Source organism: Pinus tabuliformis, chromosome 8, assembly GCF_031772625.1.
Source record: "Pinus tabuliformis cultivar Carrire ecotype Pingquan chromosome 8, CPIR1, whole genome shotgun sequence".
In the NCBI taxonomy this organism is placed as follows: domain Eukaryota; kingdom Viridiplantae; phylum Streptophyta; class Pinopsida; order Pinales; family Pinaceae; genus Pinus; species Pinus tabuliformis.
In genome coordinates, this window is record NC_142294.1 from 1,387,969,845 (window position 1) to 1,387,981,902 (window position 12,058).

Genomic DNA, 12,058 nt, shown 5'->3' on the forward strand with positions numbered 1-12,058 from the left:
AGGGAGAGAGAGAGGGGGAGAGAGAGAAGGCAAAGAGAGAGAGGGAGAGTGAGAGGGAGAAAGAGAGAGATAAATAGATATGGAGAGAGAATGTGTATGTTTTGGGGGTGAGAAGGAGAGGCAAGGGGAGATAGAGATATAGATGGGGCGGGGCAGGGGGTAGAAGAGAGAGGCAAAGAGAGGGAGGGAGGAAGAGGGATAGATGGGAGATAGAGATATAGATGGAAGGGGTAGAGGGAGAGGGAGAGAGAAGGGAAGAGATAGAGAGGGAAAGGAAGAGGGAGATATATATATATAGATAGATAGATATGGGGGGGGTGGGGAGAGAGCGTGACATATGTTTATAGGGTTGAGATAGAGAGACAAATAAGGAGAGATGGAGGGAGGTATAAATATAGATAGCAGGGGGAGAGAGGAAAGAAGAGAAAGATAGAGAAAGTTAGGGAGAGGCAGATAGAGTGAGATGGGGGAGAGAGGGAGGGGAAGAGAGAGAAGGAGAGGGGGAGGGAGATAAACACAGAATGGAAGGTGGAGAGAGAGGGAAGAAGAAAGAGTCTCACAGAGACAAATACAGACATAAAAGTTAGATCTAGAAAGTCATGAATATTTTAGATTTTTAATGTGGTTGTTGATTTCTAATCCTATTTGATCACATGCACTATATGCATTGATTTCATTGTAGATGTCGATTTATAATTCTATTTAATACCTTACACTAAATGAATTGATTTCAGTGTCGATGTTTATTTCTACTCCTATTTGATTGCTTGCACATGATGCATTGGTTTTAGTGTAGATATTGATTTCTAAGCCTATTTGATCGTTTGCACTAGATGCATTGATTTCAGTTTAGATGTCAATTTCTAATCATATTTAATACCTCACACTAGGTGCATTGATTTCAGTGTAGATGTTGATTTCTACTTGTATTTGATTGCTTGCATTAGATGCATTGGTTTCGGTGTAGATATTGATTTATAATCCTATTTGATCGCTTGCACTAGATGCATTGATTTCAGTATAGATGTTGATTTCTAATCCTATTTGATTGTTTGTACTGGATGCATTGATTTTAGTGTAGATGTTGATTTCTGATTTGATGCAACAAGATGTATGATGTGCATTAATTTCAAAGTAATTAGATTAATAGTGTGCATTGATTTCAGTGTAAGCACATCTCTACCTCCTCCATCTATATCTCTATCTCTCATTGTCTCTCCTTCTTTATCTCTCTATCTCAGCCCCCATACACACTCTCTCTCCATATCTATCTATCTATCTATCCCTCCCTCCCTTTCCCCTCCCTCTCTCTTTCTTCCCTTTCTCTCTCTCTCTAACATTTATCTCTCCATATCTATATCTCTTCCTCCCTCCTCGTCTTTGCCTCTCTCTTCTTCCCTCTCCCCTCTCCCCCCCGCATCTATATCTCTATCTCCCCTTGTCTCTCCTTCTCACCCCTAAAACATACACACTCTCTCCCAGTGTAAGCACATAAAAATTATTCAACCATAAATACAATACTTGAATTCTCATCCTAAATAAAATGTTTGCTTCTTGAGACTATAAACTATTTATAATTGGGTACATTCTTCTTATTCTCATTTTCCATCATTCAACATTGTTAATTACTTTGCATTCAAACACGGTAATAGAAAATAACTACCATTGAAAATTATTTGGGGTTTAACACTCCATAAGTCACAATGATTGAATTTCGAGAAAACTACTATTAATATTGGAGAGCAATAGAGATGAGGTATGTTGTTTACTACAATAGCTCGAATTAAATATTTGAATGGTCTAGGATTCCAACTACTCTTTTCATATGATTGAGAAAATGGAAAAACTAATAGGTGTGAAAAATAAGAACACTAGAAGAAAATAGTTTCATATTGATTGCAATGAAGATTGTTTGTAATTGACTATATTCTTAGTATTCACATTTTCTATCTATCAAAATTGTTACATTGACACTTTGCACTCAAAATTTGTATTTCATCATTTTTCATCATTCAAGTTACTAACAGTCTCCCTCATCTCAACAAACTGAGGTAACTAAGCAAATTTTAAATTAAATTGACCAAATTAATCTTAGACATATTTAGCATATTTAAAATGATCAAAATAATTAGATGTTCAACAAATTTTGTATGATCGCACACAACTGAAACCAGCCTAGATCCATCTTAACACCTGATCTATCAAGCACTGAGATTGATCAAATCTCTCAAGGTGCAAACCTTACCTCAAGTTTTGCACTCAAAAAACAGGTTTGCACCTGGAGAGATTTGATCTCTCTCGTCGCTTGATAGATCCGGTGTTAAGATGGATCCACACTGGTTATTATCCTATCGCGACCTTATGTGATTTTTTTTTTTTAATTTATAAGTTCAACTTTATATCTATATATATATATATATAGTATTAATATTTATCTTTTATTAATGTTTATTTTTTATTAACATTTTTATTATTATTTTCATAAATCAATTATACAATATTATAATAACTATTTTTTTATTATTATCATAAATTAACTATACAAAACAAAAATATAAATTTTCATAAATCTAAAATTCTAGTTAAATTTAAAAAATCAAATTAATAAAAACTTTGGGACCATTTCAATCATATTATTAATAACTTGAATTTAATTATATGCTTCATCATTTATTTATTTGAATATTTATTTAATTGTTCATTTTTTTAAATAAAAATAAATTTATAATATTAAATGTTATTCATCTATCTTCTCTTAATGTCTAAGATTTTAACATGCAACTACAACATCATGTTAAGTTGACAAAACTTGACCACCTAAAATATATTTCTCTTAGTTACTAAGGTGGTGAATTTTTACTCATGTCAAATGCTTTTGAATTTTGGGTTATTCACATGATCTGAAGAAAACATTTCAACAAATGAAATTAGTAACAAAGTTGTTCATATCTGCAAAAAATGCATAATTACAATTAACAAAATACCTCAATTTACCAATCAATAAAACCTAAATTAAACTAAGCGGCCAGATTAGCTACTATGTAGCACTTGTTTTATAACCAAATATAATATTTTACGCTTATAAAGGGCAACTTGTGATAAATGTAAAATGGAGATGCACTTCATCCTTCTCTGGGTGTAAGATAAGTATTAAGCTTGTGCATGCTTTCTACAAATTAAAACAATATGCTATAATATAAATTACAAGTAAACTATCTCTCTCTCTCTCTCTCTCTCTCTCTCTCTATATATATATATATATATATATATGAAAAATGTTAAATTTTATTAGTGTGATGGAAAGATACAAAAGTTGGGGTTCAAATTCCCAAAAAACTATTAGAAAACATTCACATGGACACTAATACTCACAATTAGGTGTTTTTCTCATTCATCAAGTTGCAAGTAAGGATGCATTCCTATTAATGCCATGTTAATAAAACCTTGAATTCCAATGGTCCAATTAGATCAAGGATTAAAAAAGAAAACCCATAATATCAAAGGAGTCTATCAGAGTATTTCAGACCAGAAAAAACTCCACTTAAATCTTTTTCTTTACAACCACAGAGTTCAAACACTATGATGCAACATGGAAAGATCACGTGGAATGAATCTTTCCTCCTTCCCTTACTTTAGATTATAACTATGCTAACTTGAGGGGCAAGAGATTTGGGCGTGATTTCATGAATTTTGACAATGATAAACTTGCATGGGGTAGGAATAAACCTAACTAAAGATCACCCTCCACTACTAACTCTTATATGTTAATTGCTTTCTTCCAAGTCTCCTTATCATCGTTTCAAACATCCTTGTTTATATCCCCCTCCAATATGGGGATTTTCTCAAACCAAAAATTTAGATATGCTAAAGTACCAAGGATGTTGTCCACAATGGCAAGATCCTCATTATGAAATTAAAGAACATACTTCTCGAGTGGCATCAAAGAATATGAATATCCTCCCTTCTTACATCTTCAACTCCATATGCTCCACTCTGCCTTCAAATAACAATCTTTGGGAGGAAAGAATATCTAAAAATCACTTATAGCTCTCCAAGAAAATATTTCAACAGAGAGTATTTTCCCAAAATCAAAATATCCACCCAATTATACTTACCATGAGAAGGTAAAAACATCAAGCTTTCTTATATCTCTCCCAAAATCATCAAAGATGTTTCCTTCACCCCATATCAAAGGATGAGCTCTTGGAAACCCATAGGTCAGGGTGAGAGATCTAAGAAGGTCAATCATTGCCCTATATTTCTAAGCCAACTTTGAAGCCTTTGGTGAAATGACCACTTCCTCTTGATGCTTATTAAAGAGATCTCTTATAGGGAAATCACACATAATATGCCCTATGTTTTGGTAATATTTACACTAAAATGATAATGTTTCATAATTGATACCTTGAACCCTCATATATTTTCCACTCTCTAGGGTCATTTTTTGTCTTACAACCCCGCATTAGTGTCCATTAGAATCAAGAAGTGATAAACCTCTCCCATCTAAAGAGTTTCTAAGGTCACATGTTGAATGTACCAAGAGAATATCCCATGGTTTTAAATATCTTTTGTTTCTATTGGTTAAAGGGTAGCCCTGTGAAGCAAAGCGACAATAATTGAATATCCCCTCATCCTATAAAAGTTAAATTGTTCATTCCAATAGAATAATCATAATTGGTTAGTTTCCCCACACAACCATGAACCCCTCGAGGTGACCAACTCTTTACCCTTTGGATCCTCCAAGAGAAAACAAAAGAACCATTGCATAAGGGTGAAATTTTGATTGTACCTCATGTTAATGCTAATCATTCCTTTCCAATTCAATCATACTAGACAATGATGGCTTCACTCTACTAAAATGTCCAATTAATGTTATGTCTCTAGGCTTTGCCACACCTCCGAGAACCTAGTGATAAGGCAAGGAAACCTTTGTCTCTCCACTACTAGTCAAAAGGAAAACTTATTTTCCTTTTCCATAAACCATAAGCATATGCATCCTTCAAGCAAGCTAGCTTTCTCAACATTTTGTAAATCCTGGATCTTAGTCACCTCAACTCTTACAAAAACACATCTCAGATAACTCCAAATGAATCAAGGCTACCACATATGCAATATAAACTTTTACTTTGACATAACACCAAGTACTTCACCACTTATTTATTGTAGGATTGATAATACTCTAAAACAAAACTCATGCATCCCTATATAAAATCTTCGCACTAAAAAAATTGGTGCAAGTCGTTTTAGAGGAAACAAAGCATTGTTGAACCATAACTTTGACAAACACTAACTATATTGAGTGCACAATAACTTTGTTGAACCCACCACAACTCTATTCATCAATATTGTCGAACCCATCGTAACTTATGCCCATTGAACCCAAACTCCAACAAACAATACACAATCAAACTTGTAATGCTTTTTGAACTTATAATCATCTTATTTCTTTGATGTTCCCCATCACAAATTCATTTTATTTTTCTTTCCAATCCAACCTCCCTTATAATTCATTTTTGTTTATACTTTGAAACATTTCTAAGCCATTCATAGTTGGTACCAACATTGTTGAGTTGTTAATAAGGCATGGGTTACACCTACTTATCTTTATAATTGTCTTCTTCCATTCATTTATTCACATTATCCCTGACTATATTCATTGCCAACGACATTCGTTTGTAAGATTTAACTTAAATATGAGATGTACTATTACATCGTTATATAGTCAACTGATTCATTAAGTTCATGTTCATTGCTATGAAAATCAATGATACTAGAACTTTCAATGCATGCACTTTAAAAGTAAAGCATAAGAAGGTGAGCAATGGGTTAAAATAATCCAATTTTTCTAAACAGGAAGAGTGTGTGTGCAAACACACATACATATATATAGAGAGAAATATATGTGTTTGTGCATGTGGATATATGCATATATGTCAGTTAAGTGTAGCTTAAGGTGTTGCAAGGAAAAATACTACCCTCTACGCTCAAGTTCATGTCCCTTCATGTGGCATGTTGTTTTTAGTGAGTTGATTATTGATGAGTTGTATATGATATATTCACTAGTTATTGCCTTAGACTTTGATCCAGGTGGATATTGGTGGCCACTCGCCTATTCCACCTAGACACCACGGTCAGTTTCATCTGTTTCCTTGTTCATTCAACATTTACTATTTTTAGCAGTTTTTGGGTCCTAAACTTCCGGAGTAGTTTTGACCCCCTAAACGACCTTTTTTTTGGGTTCTGCGACAGGCTCATATTTGTAGGTAGGGGCCTGCGGTGAAACCTGTATTACTCAGGGAGACCTTTCCAACAAGGTATCGTATGTGCCAAACAGAGATAATATGACTAAGTTACGACCCCGGGAAGTTTGTTGCCCAACTAACCCCAACGGGGCCCACAAACTCTTGGTGTTACATCTCCTGGGGTTAGGGTTTTGGTTGTTTATGGCTTTCTCATGTTTTCCAATAATAAATAGGCCCTTGAGCCTCATTGTAACACAGTTCAGAGGCATGTAACCACCACATCTCTTCTTAGAGATAAGCTACCATCGCCCAAGCTATCTTATTTCCATTCTGCTTGTAAGCATAGTTTAGTATTTTTCTATTAATGAAAGGAAGTGTTTTTGTGTTGTGCCTCCGTGTTTATGATTATATATGTAAGTTGTTTTGTTCATGTTTAAGTTCGGATCAATGGTATTATAGTGGTATGCTCCTTCTATGTTTTTCTTTGCATGTCCCCAACGAGGTCAGGGTATAAGGAGTTAGGGCTTGATCTGGTTGAACCATTGCAGGATCAACCTTGCAAAACCCGACGACCTCCCATGGTGGAAGAAAAGAAAGATGAGGGGGTAGGAGATCCTTTCAAAATGTTGCTCGAGGAATCCCTCGAGCGACAGAGGGACGCGATGATGGATAACTTTGCCCAGATCCTTCGATAGCTACCCACAGGCGATGCATCTTCATCCAGCAGCCACTCTGGAGGCACCACTCCTTTTAAGGTACAAGTTAACTTCAATATTCCCATATTCGAAGGCCTGATAGATGCAGAAACCATAGATAAATGGTTCAATTTATTGGAAGGATATTTTTTCAGTTCATGACTTTTCCAATCGGGAAAATATTACTTTTTCACTTCTTAAAGTCACCCCACACATCAAGGATTGGTGGGAAACCTACTATGAACAAAAGGACGAGAGTGAACTGATGCAGGAGCATCAGGATTAGCTAGCAATGTGAAAACTTGTTCACATGTTGTGGCTAAACAGGGTGAAATTCATTGACTATTGGGTCAAAACCGGTTTTTACTGAGAGAGTTGGATCTCTCAAGCAATTTGTTATAATTCATTATTGTAATAAGTTAGAGACTATCTTATTTTAGATTTAGAGATAGAGTTGTTAGCATAGGTGTGAAGGAGAGCTAAGAAATAGAGGATTTGTTGTTAGATCTCTTAAGAATAGAAGATTGTTGTTAGATATTGTTAGAGGAATTATTTGAGTGATAAAAGATAGGAAAATGTAATGAGTGAGGAAGAGAGAGGACTATTGAGTGGAGCGAGAGCTCAGAGAGTGTGTGTGGATTGTATTTTGTGTAAACAGAGGTCATTTTCATGTGTAATCTGGCCAAGGCCGAGACCCTGTGTTATTATTGTGAATAAAATCCGTATTTTGTGTGCATATTCGTATGACGAGCCCATGGAGGCTTGAGTGTTTGATTTTCCATGTATTCGATCGAAGTGGTTGTGGCCCTGTGTTTTTATTCTTAACAGTAGGAGTTCCCGTGATTAAGGCAAATATGGCGTAGTTTGGTTCCGCAAGCAGAAATATCCAAAATACACTAAGTATCGGCTAAAACGTAGTTAAACAATGAATCCGGACCTCAAGCGGTTATAGGGTGGAGTTTTATTGCCATTGGGTCCGTAGAACCCAATCACATCGGCCCTTTGCATTTTCCTTATCGAATTGCCGAGAGTCATTTCCAAAGGAAATCGCACTAAAACACTTAGGGGATTTAAGAAAATGGATTTGAAGATTTATAAATTGGAGTGTTGAAAGCTATCGGGTTTGGCGTGATATCGCATCACTAAAGGGAAGCCGCACCCAACCATTGTGACTTGCAATCACCGATTGGCATCGCATCGGGCCATTTGAGCGAAATATATATATATATATATATATATTAAAAAGGGGCATTGCAAACCACCGATAGCGATAGCGATATCGCATCGAGACTGTGGAATAGCGCGATAGTTGGAGCCTTACACCTGCGATCGCGATTTAGCGATTCGATCTGAGCCATTGGATTGGTTAGATTCAGATCTGCGGTAACAAAACATCATATATGTGTTTAAAGGCGGAAAAGCATTGTTAAGCCTTTTCCAAAGGTTGTGGGTCCCAAGAAGGATTAAAGCGCAACTTTAATATTTAAAGGGGTTGTAAAGATCCATTGTGGGTTTTTATTAAACCATTGTTTCCGCTGCATCAATTTTTGGTATCAGAGCAGAAGCAAGAGGTGTTTGCAATGAAGATGCCACCGAGGAGAGGAATTGGTTGAGGAAGACCATAACCAAATGCAATTTTGTTGGAAGAAGTGCAGAGTTTGCGTGCACGAATGGAGACAATGGAGACAGCCCAAAGAAGAGCACCTGATGATGGAGCTGAGAGCTCTTCAGAAGAATCTGCTGCAGATGTGGGAGAAGTAGAAGAAGACAATGAAACTGCCAAGGTCATCAAGATGCTGGCAAAAGTAGGAAGCAAACCCAAGATGGAGATTCCTATGTATGAAGGGAGTCTGAATGCGGAGGAGCTTATAGATTGGATCAGATCCATAGATCAGTACTTTGACTATGAAGAGGTTGAGGAGAATAAGATGGTGAAGTTTGCAATCACCAGATTGAAGGGTCATGCAGCCATCTAGTGGGACAAGGTACAAACATCAAGAATGAGGAAAGGAAAATCTAAGATCAAGCAATGGGATAAAATGGTAAGTAAACTGAAAGCCAAGTTTTTGCCTAAAGACTATCATTTGAATCTTTTTAAACAAGTGCAAAATTTGAAACAGAAAGGAATGTTTATTAAGGAGTATACAGAAGAATTCTATAGATTAAGTATTAGAGTAGGGCATGTAGAAGATGATGTGGAAAAGATAGCTAGATATATAAATGGGTTAAGGTATGAGATACAAGATGAGATTAGCTTGTTAAGTCTGAAAACTATTGAGGATGCCTATCAAGCAAGTCTGAAGGTAGAGGAGAAAATATTGAGGAAACAGAGTCAAAGGAACAGAGGAAAGAGCTCAGTGAGAGGAAGAGGAGCTACCAGATCCAGAGGAACACAACATCAGCATGAAGTAGGAAGCTCAAGTGGCAGATCACCACAGAGGGGTGAATCTAGTAGAGGAAGATTCGTGCCCAGAGGAAGAGGGCAAGGAAGAGATGTTAGGTGTTATACCTGTGGAGAATGGGGACACATGTCGTGGGACTGTCCTCATAACAAATCAGCAAGCCAGAGGGGTGCAAATGTGGCTGAGGCAAAGCCAAAACCACCTCGACTTGAGGAGAAAGAAGAACCCCTTGAAGAAGGTGAATCATTGCTATTTAGAAGAACTTTGCTTAGAGCAGAGAAGGAAACTGGAGAACCTGCACAAAGGAAGAACTTGTTCAGAACCACCTGTAAATCAAAAGGTAAGTGCTGTAAGGTAATCATAGACAGTGGAAGCACTGATAACCTTGTGTCCACAGAGATGGTGGATAAGCTTGGGTTAGTGAAGACAGTACATCCTGCACCCTACAGAGTGTCTTGGTTGCAGAAGGGCCATCAAGTCATTGTGACAGAACAGTGCAGTGTTGAGATGCAAATAGGTACATACAAAGATGTAATCCTATGTGACATAATGCCCATGGATGTATGTCATATACTATTGGGAAGACCATGGAAATTTGACCGGAAAGCGATTCATGATGGGAGAAGGAACACATATACCATAGAGAAGGATGGAAACAAGCACACGTTATTGCCATTGAAGAATGATGTTGATAAAGGATTGCCTAAAAACAATATCATGTTGATAAGTGGTAAAGAATTGCTACAGGAGGTCGACAAAAGCGAGGAGTTGCACTTCGCTATTGTAGGGAGGCCCAAGGTAATCTTAACGTCCACGAATTTAAATGATTTTCCTGAAGAAATTAAAGCTGTGTTAGATAATTTTATGGATATCATTGTGGATGAATTACCGAATGTATTACCACCAGTTAGAAGTGTTAGCCACCATATTGACTTAATACCAGGGGCAAGTCTACCCAATAAAGCTGCATATAGACTAACTCCTCAGGAAAACGCTGAAGTTGCAAGGCAAGTACAAGAACTGATGGACAAGGGGCTGATCAGAGAGAGTCTGAGCCCGTGTGCTGTGCCAACAGTACTTAGTCCGAAGAAGGGAGGAGAATGGCGCATGTGCACAGATTCCAGAGCTATCAACAAGATAACGATCAGGTACAGATTTCCTTTGCCCAGAATGGATGATTTAATGGACTGTTTAAGTGGATCCAGATACTTTACTAAGATATATTTGAAGAGCAGGTATCATCAGATAAGGATTCGGGAAGGCGATGAATGGAAAACTGCCTTCAAAACAAATAGTGGACTGTATGAGTGGTTAGTAATGCCTTTTGGGCTCACTAATACACCTAGCACGTTCATGAGACTAATGAACGAAGTCTTGAAGGAGTATGCAGGTAAATTTGTCATTGTTTACCTTAATGATATTCTAGTTTTTAGCAAAAGTAAAGAGGAGCATTTAGAACATCTTAAGTTGGTCTTGAGAACTCTACAGAAGGAGAAACTACTAATCAATTTGAAGAAGTGTAGTTTCATGAAGGAGGAGCTAGTGTACTTGGGATTTGTAGTTTCCAAAGAGGGCTTGAAGATGGATCCGGAGAAGGTACAAGCAATCTGGAACTGGCCTACTCCCAGAAGCATATTTGAGGTAAGAAGCTTCCATGGACTTGCTAGTTTTTACAGAAAGTTTATAAGAGGGTTTAGTCAAGTTTGTGCACCAATCCTTGAGACAATCAAGGAGGTCAATCAGCCATTTCGATGGACAGAAGCAGTGGACAAAAACTTTAATTTGCTGAAGAAGAAGATAACAGAAGAGCCAATCCTAGCATTGCCTAATTTTGAGAAAGTCTTTCAAGTAGAAACAGATGCAAGTGGAGTAGCAGTTGGTGCGGTACTGAGTCAAGAGCAAAGGCCAATAGCATATTTCAGCGAGAAACTGAATGATGCAAAGAAGAAATATTCTTCTTATGACAAGGAGTTTTATGCTATTGTGCAGGCATTGAAAAAGTGGAGGCATTACTTGCTGCCTAAAGAATTCATCTTATATTCAGACAATCACACTTTACAATTTATTAATAACCAGCCAAAGCTAAATCAGAAGCATGCCAAATGGGTAGAATTTCTGCAAAGTTTCACTTTTGTAATAAAGCATAAGAGTGGTAAGTCTAATAAAGTAGCAGATGCATTGAGCAGGGTAAGTTTTATTTTGCAAGAGTTTAAAGTGGGTGTTGTAGGTTTTGAGGAAATGATAGAAATGTACAAGGATGATGAGGATTTTAGAGACATCTACACAACAGTTCAAAATCCAGTGAGCCATAACAGAAGTCAGTGGATGGACTACCTCATTCAAGGAGGCCTATTATTTAAAAGCAACAAGTTATGTATTCCCAAATGTTCCATGAGGGAGAACATCATCAAGGAAAAGCACAGTGGAGGGTTATCTGGTCATTTTGGACAAGATAAAACCTTCACTCAGGTGAATGCTTTTTATTATTGGCCGAAAATGCAAACTGATATTAAAAAGTTTGTTGAGAAATGCAGGGTATGTTAGTATGCCAAAGGAAGGAGTCAGAATACAGGACTATATCAGCCATTGCCCATACCAGATTGACCGTGGGATGCAGTTAGCATGGAATTTGTTATGGGTTTACCAAAAACTTAGAGAGGAAATGATTCTATTTATGTTGTAGTAGATAGGTTTTCTAAAATGGCACATTTTATTGCTT